Below are 17,915 nucleotides of genomic sequence, written 5' to 3'. Positions count from 1 at the left end.
TATCGGTTTTAAAAAGAACCGCAACTCCGCTGCAAGGCTCAGCCGCAAGAGACTAAAAGGAAGGACCCCATCTCCACTCCCTTTTTGCTAGATGGACTTCGGCCAAAGAATTGAGCCAGGTCTCTTGCAAAAATAAAATCTCAGCATCAAACTCACTGAGCAAAAATAAGGCAATATCACGAGCTCTCGCAGATTTCACGCTGGCGACATTAATGGTCGCCACCTTTATTGGAGCGGGAACTGCCATCAGGATGATTAGGGTAGTCGTTTCTTAACCTCTACCACACTCTCATCACCTGAAACAGCTCTTTTTACACTATGTGACTCCCCCTCATCCATAGATGATAAAGAAATGGATAAATCGGATACTAACTCCTCCCCTAATAAAACAGAAAATGTGTTGCCAAGAGGAACCCCTCCTGGCTCTAACTGTAAGGAGAAAATTACCGCTTTACTGGTCTTCCTCTTTTTATTTTTCTTCCCCCTAATCCTCTCCCACCCCTCTTCATCTGAATCCTCAACAACAGAGGGTGAGACATGGGACATGAACACCCCTCCCTCAACCCCATCGACCCCACCACCATCCAGCACCCCTGCACCCTCTTGGCCACATTTGCGGTGTCGAGGGACAGGGACTAGAGGGGGAGTAGGCTGAGGGAGAAGATCCACTAAACCGCCCCCCCCAGCAGCTTCCGCTTGTCTGGAGGATCTACGCACAGTAGAATTAGGAACAACCACAGGAGGGACAGACTCAGGGACCACATCACTAGGGGAAACAAAATCTGACACAACAGACATAGGAGGGGCAGCAACAGTTTCCTCCCTAACTTCAGCTGCTTCATCTTCTTTATCAAGCCTCTGCAGCTCAGTCTCCAATCCTGGCAAGTTATGCAGTGCCTCTGGGCACTGGCTATATGGATGACCCAGCTGCTGGCACAAATTGCACCGAATCTGGGTGCACTCTCTGGCCAAATGGCCTAAATCCTGCCACAGCGAGCACTTATTGAGGGTGCAGGACGATGCAAAGTGGCCTTTATCACCACATTTATTACACACCTTAGGCTGACCTTGGTAGAAAATGGTCAGCCTATCCCTTCCCAGAAAGGCAGAGCAGGGAAGGTGCTGAACTACATTGCCCAGCACCCCCACTGTCCAGGCCCCTGTCCATATCCCATGCTCATCAAGGACCTTCCTCAGAGGAGTGAGGACCTCGCCATATCGGCGTAGCCATACTATTAAATCAGCCTCTGGTATGGATCCCATCCCATCCCCCCACCACTACCACCACCACTCATCCCACCACCACTGCCACTGATTCCATCCCACCATTACTTCTGCTACTGATTCCATCCCACCAGTACCACCACCACTGCCACTCATCCCATTCCATCTACCCCACCACTTCTGTTGCCACTGATCCCAATCCCCCCCACAGCTGCCTCTCATTCCATTCCTTTACCGCTGCCACTTATTCCATCCCCCCATTACTGCTGCTACTCATACCATTCCATCCCCCCATCACTACCACCATCGCTGCGACTCATTTCAACCCCATGCTCCAGGGGGCCCATGCCTCACCCCTGTACATCTGGATAGAAGGGGTGGTGGGGGCAGCATATAGAGGAACCAATCCCCCCTCTGCTGCAGGAAGAAAATGTAGGGGATCAGTTCCTCTATATGCCGCCCCCGCCGCCCCTTCTATCCAGGTGTATGGGTGTGACACGTGGGGCTAGGTCGCCCCAGGCGTCAAGGGGGCCCTTTATGGTTTTTTGCACCGGGCCCTGAAGGTTCTAGTTATGCCTCTGACTCCCCAGCCTCATCCCTGGACAGACATATGGCTGATATGACTAAACTGGCTATGAATCAGCCCAGTCCTACCCACACTCTCAGCCTGACCCTCAGCCTGCAGCATACACAGGAAATGCTGCATTGATAGCCCACTTCTCCAACCTTTTACAACAGGAATTGTCTAAAGCCTGCACAATTATCACCTCAGACCTCAAGCATGATTTTCAGGATATTAGGAACAGACTGGATACAATCGAACCTAAAATTTATGGCACCATCTCCAAAGTTAATCAAAATTCCAATATAATAACGGAACTGCATAATAGATTAGAAGAAGCCTATTCTAAAACAGAGGATCTGGAGAATAGGTCCCGCCACTGTAATGTCCACATACGGGGGCTCCCAGAAGCTATCATGGACCTAGAGAAGAGAGTACAAGAACTGATGAGAGAACTCATTCCGGATATTCGGCCCCATCAACTTGAAATTGATTGTGTTCATCGCGCACCAACAGCCCACTAGGCCAGATGGTCTGCCGCAGGACGTGGTGGTCAAGCCTCATTATTACCAAATCAAGGAAAAAATGATGTCTGCAGCCAGGATTAAATCTGATCTCTCTCTCTCTCTGCAAGGGTCGCAAATCCAATTGTTTGCAGATCTGGCCCCCTCCATGATCCAAAAATATCCGGAATATGAAACCACTTCTGCAACAGCTAATGAATCAGCAAATGAAATACCGATGGTCCTTTCCATTCAGACTCTCTTTTACCTACAGGGGAAAATCACACTCCTTTTCCAAGTTTCATGATGGGGAGAACCTCCTTGCAAACCTGGGGATTATTTTGTGAGATCCAACAACACCTCAACAACCAGGGAGGGCCGATGGATCCCTATCGCCTATCTGGTCCACCCAGAAACAACATCAACGCCAGTCTACTTCGAGAAAGACTGCAGCAACCACTTGAAAGACGGCAAGGGCCTAATTGTTAAAGTATTGGGTTGTATCCCACAAGCCTTGCTGTCCCAGATGGAGACTCACAGCTGATGGGTTTTCCATCCTTTCTTCAATAGTGCTTAGGCTACACTTCTTAAGTGTAGGCTAAATGCCTTTTTACTGTATATATAGCGTTAATATAGTTTATGCTACCTGTTCATAATTTTGCACTTGCAACTTTAGTCTTGGCTAGTGATGATTCGAACACCCCCCCCCCCCCCCCCGGTTCGGTTCACACCAGAACACCGCGAACATAGGAAAAGTTTGTTTGAATAAACAAACCTCATTGAAGTCTATAGGACTCGAACCTCAAAAATCAAACGGCCAAATATTAGCCTTGATCAAACTTTAATATTAGCCTTGAAATGTTAGGAAAATTGCTACTACATCCTGGTAATGTTGTAAAAGGGTTTATTAGACCTCATAATTTATAACTCAAAGTGGTGCTTTAGAATAACATGAAGAGGCGTTTTTAAGCTGCAAAAAAAAGTCTGACGCTGGTAAAAGCGGCTGTAAAAACTGTGTGTGCATGAGGCCTTATAGCCAATAGCAGGCATGGCTGTAACATGGGCATGTTTCAGTTGGGTGTGCTTACATATTGCTTGAGCTTTTAGCCTACATAATGTAGCTTTAGTCGTGTCATACCCATGAGCCATTAATCGCTGTACACCACATGACAAAATTCCTAAGCAACCTTGAAACTTTGCACTGGTAATATTTGTGATGTGATTGCTTTAACAAATATTTGAAAATTCTCAAGAACTAATAAGTGCTTGCGACATGTGGTCTTTTTTGTGCTAGTTTAGCAGCTGGCAGTTCTTACAGCACCATCCTACTCTGGGCTACTTCCAGGAACACGAGAAAAGGGAATATTTCAAGTATTATGTGCTAGCATCTGCTTTACTTTTCAGTAAAAAGTTGCTGTCAGCCTTATTTCAAAACAGAACTCCAGCCAAAATAATAATATGAAAATGAATAGACCATAAAAAGATTTAAAAAAAACAAACAAACCCAGATTTTGCAAAATTCATTCCTGCAGTACTTTTTCTGCTGCTAAATGTTTTCGGTCTGATGGCCAGCATCATTCAATCCATTTACCCTGAGACCGGATTGTCCTGAACCTAACCCAGTCTGTGACTGGACAGTGAAAAAAGAAAAGGCACCATGATGGGCCAGTCTCTCCCTCAATGTGTTAGTTACCACAGGGTTGATTAGTTATAGATAAGTACTTCCTGTCCCTGCTACCTGTGTTAGAAATTGAGGGCTGTGATATTATATAAAGGAAAGTTTCCAGGAAGTAGACACAGAACTGGACCACCTGACCATCTGTGCAGGAGCAACTGCCATATTTTTTCTTTCAATAGTTTTTATAGAATTTTTTAGACACAAAAAAAAACATAAACAGATTTTGCCAGTGTTACTACACATACAAATAAGAGGGGTGAGTACATGACAGTACTGAGTCTCTTACAGTATTATATATGGGTTTTCACTGCAGGATTCAAATAAAAGTTAGCATCAATTATGCATCTGCAACCAGACAGTCATCTCCCTCCCCAGGTACCCCGTCTGGGAGCAATACTGCACCAGAGGAGGGTTGACTGAGCCACTGGTCACACTTAGGCTTCCAAATTGCACATGTGAAGCTCACCATTGCCCGCTCAGGCGGAAAAGGTGCGCCCCTCGACCGACAGTTTATCATTAGCATTTGCTGAAATCCCTGGTTTACTTATCTAGAACCCCAAATTCCATAACATTTGCGAACCAGGGTTCCTTAGAAGTCGGAAGAAAAAAGAGACATGCGTAGGAGAAACCAGAGATGAATTTTAACCATGCAACAATAAGTGAACCGCTCAACTGTCAATCTGGCATGAGAAAAAAAAAAAAGAAGAAGAATCGTAGTCTGATAAGGGGGATAGGAATGTAGTATAGCAAAGTTAAGAGAAGGAAAATTGAGAAGAGAAGAAAAGTGACATAGTAGAAAGATAAGAAAGGAGGACCTAGAGTTCCGTATTAGGCTTAGTGTGGACGACAAAAGCAATCTGACGTATAATGCCCATGTTCCCAGGTTATCTTAAAGAGTTTTTGTTTATCGTGTAGCACTACCCTCTTGGGGGTTGTTGTTAAGTGTATGTTCTTCTGCACTACTTTGACCCTGTAAACCATCCAGCCCTCCTGACACTCTAGGTTCAGACATGTTGTATATACCTTTAAGTACCACAATGACACAATATGAATGAACTTTAACTTTTGTTAACATACATTTATATGCTTCGAGCCACTTCTAGTCCAGGCCTCAATGAAGCATTAAGCTTCAAACCTTTTCTTTAATAAGATGCTGAAGCACATATAACCCCCCTCAAAATATATCTCGCCCTTTCTTCTCTCTCCAAATGTCTCTAAAATCTATATGATGGCTTCTTTACACGTATATTAAATCGAAACCATTGGCTCCTTAAGAGAAAATCCGAAAAGATAATTCAAAACACCTGAGATCTATCCTTTGACAGATAACTCAGAGAAAATACTCTCTGTAAAAAAAACACTCCTAGTTCAAGAAGTCTCTTTAGGCATAGCAAATTTCCTCTCCATCCTAATCCATCCCAATCCCTTGCATTCCCTCTTTTTCTTCTTTTCTTTTTTTGTGCATCCCCTCTCTTCCTTCCTTTTTTGGGGTTCTGCTTTTATTCCTTCCTTGGTCCCCCTCTTCTTTTTCTCCCCCCCCTGTTGTTTTTTTCCCCCTTTGTTTTGCTCAATTGCGAGCTGGGGTGAAAATAAAACAATTCTTAAATATCCATCCAGGTCTGCTCTAAAAAATATATGAGCTGGGGTAAGAATAAAATAAGTCCTAAATATCCATCTAGGTTTGCCCAAAATATTTGGGAAACAAAAAAAGAAACAAACACATCTATAGTACGAAATATGAAATTATATTATCTTAATCTTAAAAATACCAAGGCAAAATACTAAATGTATAGACTCTGTTCATGGAAAGCATGTGCTTTATGTTGTCTTTGCTTTAGGTGGACCACAGTGTGGGAACCTCCTCTGTCTGTGCGGGAAATGTGTATTACCGTAGTGGCAGCTGAACATCTATTGGCTGCTAGGAGAGATCGTGCAGGGATGTGGCAAGGCAACGATGACCCACCCCTGATGGGTGTTGGTGAGCGGACGCCGCTCCCACTAGATTCCTCCCCTTCCGGCGGATATGCGTTCCAACGAACGATACCGCCGGAAGTAAACATACAACACACTTCCGGTGCGCGATAGGGACCAGAGGGGAAGCAGATGACGCACATCCGGTGCGCCGCAATCAATATGAAAACACCTGAGCTGATTAGCGGCCGGTGTGGTCGGGGCTATATAGGCTACATAGAGAGACATGGAGAGTTGCAGGACGGTCAGGATGCTGAAGGAGACACACGGTGCAGTGAGTAGAAAAAGATAGATACATTATGCCTTCCCAATAATTCTCCCCGAGGTATTTAACATTTACTCTATCCTCTCTCTAGTGCCAACTTATTGTATGAGGCTCTATTTCCTCTTTGCTCTCCATCGATGGGGTCAAGCATATTTCCTTGTTTGAGTACTTATACCCTTATAGGCAAATCAACAAAAGCCTCTTAGTTAAATACATAGAAATATGTAAGTATGCAAAATCTGAAAAAATACATGGCCACATAATTCTGCTTAAATAATAACTTATTACTCATCTGGCTTTGATTGTAGAATATACCGATACATGAAAGTCAATGATAAGCCCGTATTAAAGTGTCAGAGGGGCATATACTCTTTCTACCTTCTATATTGAAATATCAAAAGGGCATATATATTCTCTACAATACCTGGTTAACAGAATAATGCCCCAAGATATGAATTCAAACCTAAATAAGGATATAAGGTAAACACCAAAATGAAATTAGAATGTTAAGATGTACTGATTTATTAAAGCAACAAATGGAGATGCGTGTGTACATATATGCATGCATTTCCTTTTTCAGCAGAACAAACACATGCCTGCCGATTGTGTGATCCACCATACTGCCGTCCTCTCCTGTCTAAGTCTCTTGTGGAATTATAGGTAATTATTAGAGAATAACCTCATTTATGAAAGGAATAAGAGATGATATGCGCCTCACTACTTCCCTTTGTTTAAAACATAGGTGGGTTGAACCTTCTCTCCCCCCTTATAGGTGGGTTGAGCTTTCTTCCCCCTCATTCATCTCCCCCTGATTCTATGGTTGATTACCACTGGTCAATTGCTACGGACTGCACATTTTTCTTGCATATAAGGAGGTGGGTTGACCACACTGGATGTCCGTTAACCATTATGTCAAAGATTTCATGAAATATATAATGATTGTGTACTGTTGACTAATTTATATGTTTTATCTACCTTTGCTTAAGAAATACATGTAAATGTCTGAGGTCCAGAAGAAGCTAAGGCGAAACGCGTCGATCCTCTTCAGACCAAATTACAATATTTACCTTCTGCAACAATTTTGTACAATGTCTGTATATCAAATTCAGATCCAAAAATCTGTTTTTTTTAATATGTACAAGTTTTTGGCTTGTTTGTTATTTTCTTTTTTCTTTTGACTATATGTTTTAATATGTAATTAATAAAATGTACATGTTTTTTTTAAAACAAATAAATTTTGCCTGCCTGGTATGTTTTTTTTTTTTGGTTCCCATGAGTTTCTGGCATTGGAGGTGGGGCGTGTGCACTGGGCTGTGCCAATGCTGTTATTCAATATCTCAGGAATCCTGTAAATTAGATATTGAGAGCCACGGAATTGTCAGGAACCAATACAGTGTTCTGCATCAACAGGACAGAGGGGCTGAATCTGCTCCTCCTCCCATCCTTTTCCTGCTGTGTTTGCACCGCCCACACTCCACCCCAGTACAGTGCACACACAGCAGTGCGAGGGCTTGCTGTGTGTGTATGTATAGGCGCCAAATTGGATTGCATACAGAATACATAAAGATGCTGCATAGGCAGCTCTTTAATTAGGCAAATTAGTTGGTTGCCTAAGGCCTCACACTCACAGGGGCCTCCTGGCTGCCTAATTTGCCTAACTGGCAGCCCCACAGCATCAATCCTCCTCTCCCCTGGGGCTGCTATGTGTATACGGCTCTCTGGATTTGTTCACTCACTAGGAGCTGCACACCATTCACCTTCTCCTGCAGTTTTCCTGGTGAGTGGTCTTTTTCAACTAGAGGGGGGTTCCTATGTTGCTGGATAGGGGTCCACACTTATCACCCCTCTGCAATATTTTTAGATGGGGATCTTCTTTAACTGGAGGGGATTTCCTGTATTCCTGGATGAGCGGTCTCCTCTTATCACCCCCCTGCAGTTCTCCTAGCTGGGGGTCTTCTATAACTGGAGGGGGAAGAGAGGGGGATTCCTATATTCCTTAATTGGGGTCCCTTCTTATCACCCCCCCCTGCAGTCTTCCTAGCTGGGGGTCTTCTATAACGGGAGGGGGAAGAGAAATGAATCCCTGTATTCCTGGATTGGGGTCCCTTCTTATAGCCCCCTTGCAGTCTTCCCAGCTGAGGGTTTTCTTTAACTGGAAGGATGTCCCTGTATTCCTGGATTGGGGTCCCCTCTTATCAACCCCCCTATCTCACAGTTCTCCTAGCTGGGGGGTCTTCTATACTTGGAGGGGGAAGAGAGGGGAATTCCTGTATTCCTTGACTGAGGTCTTATCTTTTTACCCCCTCTGCAATCCTCGTCGCATGGGGTCTTCTTTAACTGAAGGGGGGTTCCTATGTTCCTGAATGGGGGTCCCCTCTTATCATCCCACTCCCCCTGTAGTCCTCCTAGCTGGAAGTCTCCTTTAGCTGGAGGGTGGAGGGAAGGGAGTTTCTGTATTCCTGGATGGGGGTCCCCTCTTATTACCCCTTGCAATCCTCTTCGCTGGGGTAGTGAGGGACAGGAATGTAAAGGGGTAGTAGGGGACAGGAATGTAAAGGGGTAGTGGGGGGCAGAAATGTAAAGGGTACTGGGGGTGAGGACAGGAATGTAAAGGGGTAGTGGGGGACAGGAATGTAAAGGGGTAGTGGGGGGTCAGGAATGTAAAAGGGTACTGGGGGGGAGGACAGGAATGTAAATGAGTACTGGGGGACAGGAATGTAAAGGGGTACTGGGGGTGAGGACAGGAATGTAAAGGGGCAGTGGGGGACAGGAATGTTAGGGGGTAGTGGGGGACAGGAATGTAAAGGGGTAGGGGGGGGACAGGAATGTAAAGGGGCAGTGCTGGTTTGGCGCTCACGAAAAACGTGCAGCGTTTGCGAATGCTTCAAGGTGCCATTGAGAATCAAACATACAATGCGGACCCCTGCTGGAAGAAAACTTTAATGACTGGACCTCCGTGAATTTTAATTCAATACCGCTGTACTAGAGGAAAGACTGACCTGGGGGGATTATATGACCGACCGGGGGGGGGAATGTACTGGGGGACAGACTGAACATTCAACCACATCCACTGTTCATCATGGCACCATGTTACTACTCTTGTTGGGGCACCCAAAGGTGTCCCAGGTCTTTTACAATCCTATAGTGCACTGGAAAAATACAGTAAATGCAGTGTGCCTCTAAAGTGTTGGGGTTTGATGAAAAGGCCGCAACCCTACTGAACAGCTAATTTTCAGTGGTGACAGGAGACTTTAATGCTGCTGTGAACAGGCAGCCTTAACAGCCCTGTTATACTGACCTCTCACATAACCTAAGACTTTTGGAGCTTTGCCTGCCAGCCAATGAGGAGTGACATTGCTTCCACGCACATCACCCCTCCCATCCACCGCATGGCCTACCGAGGATCTCAATTTGGAAAGGCCTGCTGCGTAGCTGACGGACGGATGGTAAGTACGGTGAATTCATAGTTTATATGATCTAAGGCTCTTAATAAATGCAATTTATACAGTTAATTTTTATCGCTTGAATTATTTCTCCCATTAGGAGCGTGAGTAGGGCCTGATGTCTAAGTTTTGCCTAAGGCCTCACAAAGCCTAGACTTGTCTTTTAGTAGCTGTACATCCTGGCTGAATGAGTCTAAGAGAGCAATTGGAGAGTGCAGGAATACTGAACCCCCTCTCACCCTTGACATTTCCATGATTAGGGTATAACCGATGCCCACTCTTGGTCTTAAAATTGTACCCACACCCATTCTCTTAATTCTAAACAAAATGCTATTGACAACCGACTTGGAGAAAATTGTGGCCTGGTAGGCTATTTTATTAACAAATACCAAAATACCAAAATAAACATTTTAAAACAGGAAACCATAAATACTCCAGTATCACATAAGGAAAAGAGGTTGTTGGTCTTGGGAGGCACCAAAAATCCAATTAAAAACGGTATCAGTATCCAAAAATCCAACGGTCCCCAGCCGCGCAACACCAGCTCGGGAACAAACACACTTCACCACTGATAGCTCTTTGTTACCACTTCCCGGTTAATCCCCTACTAACCGGAATACACTAGAGGGCTCCATACCTTGGATGGATCACCCTATGCACTGACCAAAAATCTGTTAACGCCTCCAAAGACCCCCAACCGCCAGTGCAAAACAACACTACATAACCACCCACATTCCAACTTGAATCTTCCAGTTCCACATTCCACATTCCGAAACTCGAGGGCGGGAGGGCCGGGATTCTTCTTCCTTCCTCACGATCCCGCGCAGCACTGCTTGCTATTTTAAAGCCCCCCCCCCCAGTGTTACCATGACCTTGACCCCACCCCACCTTGAACTAGCCAATCCCCACTCTTGACCACCGGCCACAGCCCACCATTTAACCCTCTCCTCAACGTGCCCCCTGTCCACCCCATCATGAGGCCCTACGCCTATTTTTTATTTTTTTTGCTCCGGGCCTGTCTTGATTAGGGTATAACCGATGCCCACTCTCGGTCTTAAAATTGTACCCACAACCATTCTCTTAATTCTAAACAAAATGCTACTGACAACCGACTTGGAGAAAATTGTGGCCTGGTAGGCCATTTTATTAACAAATACCAAAATACCAAAATAAACATTTTAAAACAGGAAACCATAAATACTCCAGTATCACAAAAGGAAAAGGGGTTGTTGGTCTTGGGAGGCACCAAAAATCCAATTAAAAACGGTATCAGTATCCAAAAATCCATCGGTCCCCAGCCGCGCAACACCAGCTCGGGAACAAACACACTTCACCACTGATACCTCTTTGTTACCACTTCCCGGTTAATCCCCTACTAACCGGGATACACTAGAGGGCTCCATACCTTGGATGGGTCACCCTATGCACTGACCAAAAATCTGTTAACGCCTCCAAAGACCCCCAACCGCCACAGCACACAGGTGTGAAACCTTACACCTGTGGGCCCCGCCACACTCGCAGAGCCCGTTGAACACCGTCCTGAATACCTAGGGCCCACAAGTCGGTGCCCACCGCATTCAAATGCACTCCGTCACTCCGCAGGTAACGCCATGTGTCAACCTCCAGCTCCCTGTGCCTGACCACCAAACCCCTAATTACGGCAAACAAAACAGCTGACAGCCGAGTTCACCTTAATGCGGGCTTTGTTCAGCCTCGCGGCCGACCTCGCAAAACGCCACGAAGTCCGGCCAACAATCTCTGACCAAATGATGATCATATCGGGAAAAGAGGTGCGCAGCCGCAGAAAGTCAAATTTGATATCGCGGATGAGGTGGCGCATGGAACGGACCCCCAAATCGTTACCCCCAGCGTGTAGCACCAAGACGCCCGGTGCCCTGTCCAGCCGAGCAAAACGGTGCACTTCCGGCAGGACCTTGCACCAGAGCAATCCCGGCACACCTATCCATCGAACAATGGCCTCCTCCCTGGAAAAACCCAATTGGCGCCCGTTGGGCCCAACCTCCGCCCGCCTGGCCCCCCCAGAACACATATGAATGCCCCAGGATCCATATAAGGCAGGCAGTTCCCTGTGTAATGAAAACAGCAAGAAAACATGACAAACAAAGCAAACACCATACGGCCCCCCCAAGTTCCACCACTCACAACAAATGAGGACGAACGTACAGTTTAAAACGGTTAGACTCCCACTTACCAATCCGCTTAAGCACAGAGTCATCCACTCCCCACCTGGCGGCCTCCGTAGTCGCCCCGATGCGGAAGGAGTGCGAAGAATAATCGCCGGGTCTATAACCCAAAACAGACAAACACCCCCGAAGCACTGCCTGAAACTGAAATCTGGACACGAATGTGCCGTCCAGATGCACTAGGAAAGAACCCTCAAACGGGGGGCGCGCCCCCAGAAACTCCTGGACCACGGACACCGGGCAGAGGGCGGAACCCCCCACCCGGTATAGGTGAACATACCTACCCTTGCCAGCTTGGTCAGTTTTGGACTTCCTCAGAAAAATCGCCACAGAAGAGCCAGAGCAACTCACCTCCCCCGCCAACAGGCCACCAGGAACCCTCCGATTACTACTCACCAGTTCGCCAATACGGAACGCCCCAAAAAAGGCCAAAACAAAAGCTGTTTTGAACAGCAAGTCCTCATACTGGGAAGAGCACGAGCTGGCCACTTGCTGCACCAACTCCCCCAGCATCCCGAACGAGATCGGGCGACGGCCGTCCGGCCGACGCGAACCCCGCCGATAACCTTTCAAGGCCTGGCGAATCACGAAATCCTTCGTAAAGTCAGGGAGACCCCCCACCTTGAACAGGAAGGCCAAACCCGCCAGCTTGCGGCCGATGGCCGAGGGCGACACCCCTTGCTCAAAATTCAAACACAGGAAATACAGTACCAGGGACGGATAGACCATACTTACTGCACCTGCTCCAACCCGCTCCAGAAGGCCCGCCGACTCCCGCCATACCTTGGAATAGGCCATCCACGTAGCATCACTCAGCGACCTTCTGAGCAAACCCGAGGAGATCCCAACGCACTGCGCCACAGTTCTGGCAGACAAGGATCCCCCCATCGCTCCGCCTCTGGCGCCAACTCCCGGAACCGGTCCAGCTGAAACCGAGACAAAGCGTCAGCCACCGAGTTTGCCACACCGGGCAAGTGAACAGCATACAAGAAAATATTCAACTGCAGACAACGCAAAACCAAGTGACGTAACAACCTGATTACCGGCGGAGAGGAACCGGAAAGCCGATTGATAACCTACACCATGCCCATATTGTCACAGTGCAGCAGTACCTTCTTGTCCCTGAACTCCACCCCCCACAGTTCCACCGCAACCACCACGGGAAAAAGTTCCAATAGAACTAAATTCCGCAAGAACCCTGCCTCATGCCACGCCGCCGGGCAACGCTCCGCACACCACCGACCCCCGAGGAAGGCGCCAAAACCCGTCGAGCCAGCCGCATCCGTATACAGCTCCAGATCGCAGCTGCTGACCGGGCCTCTCTGCCAGAGCGACCGACCGTTAAAGGACGTCAAAAAGACATGCCAGACCCGCAAATCCTCTGCGTGCTCCGCAGTCAACGTAACAAAGTGATGGGGTGACCGGATACCGGCCGTAGCGGCCGACAATCGCCGGCTGAAAACCCGACCCATGGGCATGATACGGCATGCAAAGGCAAGCTTGCCCAGCAGCTGCACTTTACGCTTACCGACCAGCCAGCAGATTTCCGCCTTAAGGTCCAGCAGCTTGTCTTCCGGCAATCGACATTCCATGGCCACGAATCAATAACGATCCCCAAAAAACTTATCACAGTCTTCGGGCCCTCAGTCTTGTCCGCCGCCAATGGAATGCCAAAGCGTTCCGCCACATGCTGGACAGTTGCCAGCAGAGTGCCGCACAAAGTGGACGAAGGAGGGCCCACACACAGGAAATCATCCAAATAGTGGATGACCGAATTCACCCCGACCACCTCCCGCACAACCCATTCCACAAAGGAGCTGAACTGCTCAAAGAATGCACATGAGATTGAACAACCCATGGGCAAGCACAGATCCACATAGAATGAACCCAGCCACTGGCAGCCCAACAGACGAAAGCTGTGCGGATGGACGGGAAGCAACCGAAAAGCAGCCTCGATGTCCGTCTTCGCCAGCAGAGCTCCCCTCCCATACTGACGCACCCAAAATATGGCATCAAAGGAAGTGTAGGACACCGCACAGGCCTCAGGATCAATGCCATCATTGACCGACCCCCCTTTGGGAAAGGACAAGTGATGAATCAGGCAAAACTTCCCTGGTTCCTTCTTGGGCACCAATCCCAAAGGGGAGACCACCAAGTCGGCCAAAGGGGGGTGGGAAAAAGGCCCCGCCATGCGGCCCAACGCAACCTCCTTGGCCAACTTGTCCGACACCACCCCGGGATTCAGCCGCGTCGACCGCAAGTTGTCCGCCACAGGAGGAACAGCGGTCATAACGCACGGAATAATAAACCCCACTGAAAACCCAGTCTCCAGCAAACGAGCAGCCGCCCGATCCGGATACTTACTTAGAAAAGGACGCATCCTTTCCACCTTCACTGGCGTCCTCCCTCTTCTGCTGAGCATCTCCGGAACGCAACTTGCCCTGCTTAAAACAACGGGAGAGGGGGTGCACGCCACCACAGCCGGAGCACTCGTGCTTGAAACGACACGCGGACCCGAACTTGCACGTCCCCTCGTTAAACTGCCAGCAGAAACCCCATCACTTTGCGGCCGGCTGTCCAGGGGAGCTCTGACCTCCGGCCGTCCCTGGAAAAAAGGACGACGACGCCCGCGCTGACGTCATGAGGTGCATCCACAGACTGATGTCCTTATGATCCCAGCGCAACGCAGGGCAAACAGCCTTGCGTTTGCGGAATTGCTCGCCATAACGAAGCCAAGCAACCCCACCATAAACCCTGTACGCCTCCCCAATCGCGTCCAGATAACAAAACAAGGCGGAGCAATGCTCCGGATGTTTCTCACCCACCACGCTCGCAAAAATGGCGAAGGCCTGTAACCAATTGCCAAAAGTGCACGGAATCAGCCTATAGCGACGACGCTCCTCGTCCTCCTTCTTGGATTCCTCCGGCTACACCCGATCCAAGTTGAACTTCTCCAAAGGAAGCAACGTAAAAATTTCGACATATTCGTCCTTCCAAATCTTCTCCCTGACCTCCGGCTTGAGGTGCGCCCCCAAGGGGCCCTCAAAGCAAACATACACCTCACATTTTGCCGAATCCGCAAGCCTAACAGTGTCTGCATCCTTACCTGCAGGCTTGAGATCCGCGGCCTTGTCCCCCGCCGTCTGCGCAGGCGGCGCCACACCCGGCGCCGGAACGGTCGTCCCAAAGAGCGCAGCAAATCCCCAAGGCCAGCACCCGTACCCGACGCAGCAGGGCCCTTGGCCCGCTATGTGTGGGGCAGTAGGATGCCCCGACTCCCGAGGCACACCCCCAGCCCCCCCAATCCCCCCCAGCTAGACCCCGCCCCCAACCCCCCAGACAGAGCCTGCAAAACAGACAAGACAGAAGAATGGACATGAAGGGACTCACCAAGCCGAACGCAGATCCGGCATCCCCCGCTGACGAAGGTCCAGGAGCATCACCTTCCTCCAAGCCCGACAGCTCTCCCTCGGAACGGTCCTCCAGCTCAGCAGACTCCCCTTCCGGACCGGGACAGGAAGGCACCGAGGGGTCAGGCCGACTGCCATCCCCCCCCTGCTGCCGACAGGCCGACGATCCGCCATCCCCATGCCTGGGCCGCTTCCGACTAGGCCCCGATCCGCCTCCTTCCATCGCCGATCCTCCCGCCTCCGCCACCGCACTGGGCGTGCGCCGGATGGAGCCTCCGGCCACTCCTGCCGATTGGCCGGTGCCCGTGAAAAGCCGCCTCCCTCGCCGAGCCGCCCCGACCGAACGATCCACACAGGCCGGGGCGGCCGAAGATCCTTGGACCAGCCGACGAGCAGGCGGGGCCGGTGAGGATGAGTGAGCGGGACCCCGCCTGGACGAGCTCTGCCGCGGATGGGGATTCCTCCCAGAGGCCCGCCGGCCCCAGCAGGAGAACGCCGGGCCAGCGAGCCTGGAGGGTCCACAAGTGGGCTCCCGGATCGGCGCTAAGCTCGAGGGGACACAGTAGGGCTATAACGATCCGGCGGCCGTGACCGCCGAGCGCGGGAACGCCGGTCCCCCTCCGCAGCAGGCCCCCCCCTCGATCAATGAGGAGACCTGCGCCCGCAGCCAGGACGACCCCCTCGAGGCAGCAGCCTCACGGAGCCGGCCAAATAAAACGTCCAAGTCCTCCATTAGCAGGGCAAGCAGCACAGCAGGGAGGATTCTTCTTCCTTCCTCACGATCCTGCGCGGCACTGCTTGCTATTTCCAAGCCCCCCCCAGTGTTACCATGACCTTGACCCCACCCCACCTTGAACTAGCCAATCCCCACTCTTGACCACCGGCCACAGCCCACCATTTAACCCTCTCCTCACCGTGTCCCCCATCATGAGGCCCTACGCCTATTTTTTTTTTTGCTCCGGGCCAGTCTGATGTCTCTCCCTCTGCTGTTCTGATTGAAAAAGACTATTGTTCCCCTGAAAAGCAATCTAGGCACATATTACTTTTCAGAGGTGATTGATAGGTGGTAAGGACATGATTTGCCACCACCTCACCACCTGGTTTAACCCTGTAAATGCTGCACATCCATGTGCATTGCACAGACTTTTTATTTAAATTGGTTGTGTTCAGTGAGCTGTAGTGACTGCCAAATGCAACATGGAGTATAATTCTTGCTGCAGCCATGAAGTAGAGCATCATGGCTGCAGCATGTGTACACCCCCAGCCACTGTTTTGTCAGCTAACGGTAAATTCACACCATCTGCTGTCCTTTTTTACAATGTTTATTGAAATGTCACACAGACATTTCATAAAGTTCAGTTGGCCATTGCGTGGTATGAGGCCATAGATTGCCTCTCACTGTGCTACACTGAAAAAAAGCATTACCTGCAGTACTTTTTTCTGTGCGCACTACTGCAATGTAGTGGTGTAAACTGGACATACAAGAAACAAGGCATTTTATTTTGTTTTGCAGTGGGACTGTGATGCAAAAGCCTGCAGCAATAGTTTGCGCTTAAACCAATTAACTTATTGGTTTATTACAAACAAACATGTAACCAGGTGCAGTCTGCTTTCTCCACTGAAGGTGGCACTCAACTGCAGGGGCATTGCAGAGGGAGAGGAAGTCAAGAGGAACTTATTTCCTCTATGGTTTCCAGGGACACAGGAGGCAGCTATCTGATTGAAAGCTGGCTCCCCAACTGACTCTAGTGACCATCTTGGGTCAGGCAGGTTTTATTTAAAACCCTGGCTCCCAGGCTTGGCGCCCATTTCGCCTGTGGCTAGAGTTGAGGACAGGTAACCTGTCTGATAGGGAAAGTGCTTAACATCAGGGAGAGGTTCCAGAGGATTAGGGAAAGTTCTGAGACACGCCATCCTATCTGGAAGCCTCCCCATCTGAGTACGGACTGGCCAGGCCGCATTTCACCCCATGAGACAGGCGCTGTCAGCACACCTGAGCCCTACCTCTATTGACACATCGCTGTTACATGCTGTGAGTGCTCCAGGTTGGGTTGCCTTCCTGCCAGGCCTGTTCTGTTTTGAAGATCTTCAGTTACAATATATTACTGTTTCTCTGCACGAGGACTCTGAGTTTTTTCTGCCGCCGCACCATGCTGCACCTACCCACAAACCCCACACAGATTGTGTCTTTGGTGGGAGTCAACCTCAGGATACCAGCGATTCACATATCACGACTTTTTATCACTTATCCTTAAGGCTGTCCATGTTACAAACACCTAGATATGTGTAAGCTCATTGATCAAGGTACTAATTTTACTGCATAATATAGATGTTTATGTCATTATTAAAGACTTGTATGTCGTTACATTGTCTAAGCCAGGGAACATTTCAGTCTCTGGGTATTTTTTGAGAATTGTAATATTTGCTTTTTAAAGAAAGTCTGAAAGAAATATAAAGAAAGGCAGAGGCTGCTAAAGCTGGCCCACTGAAAATTATAGTTTTTGACTATCATGCTTAGCCAAGGGCTTAATTGCTGAGCCACTATACAAGTATACAGATCAAGTACACAGATCTGCTCTTTTTGAATATGTGTCCTGGATCAGAGAGTCAAAAAATAATGGAACCATTGAATGATAGACATGCGCAACGGTTTTT

This window comes from Pelophylax lessonae (assembly GCF_965119305.1).
Source record: "Pelophylax lessonae genome assembly, chromosome: 3".
Classification (NCBI taxonomy): Eukaryota; Metazoa; Chordata; class Amphibia; order Anura; family Ranidae; genus Pelophylax; species Pelophylax lessonae.
The sequence above is the reverse complement of the archived record's forward strand: the minus strand, read 5'-3'. Positions refer to the sequence as shown.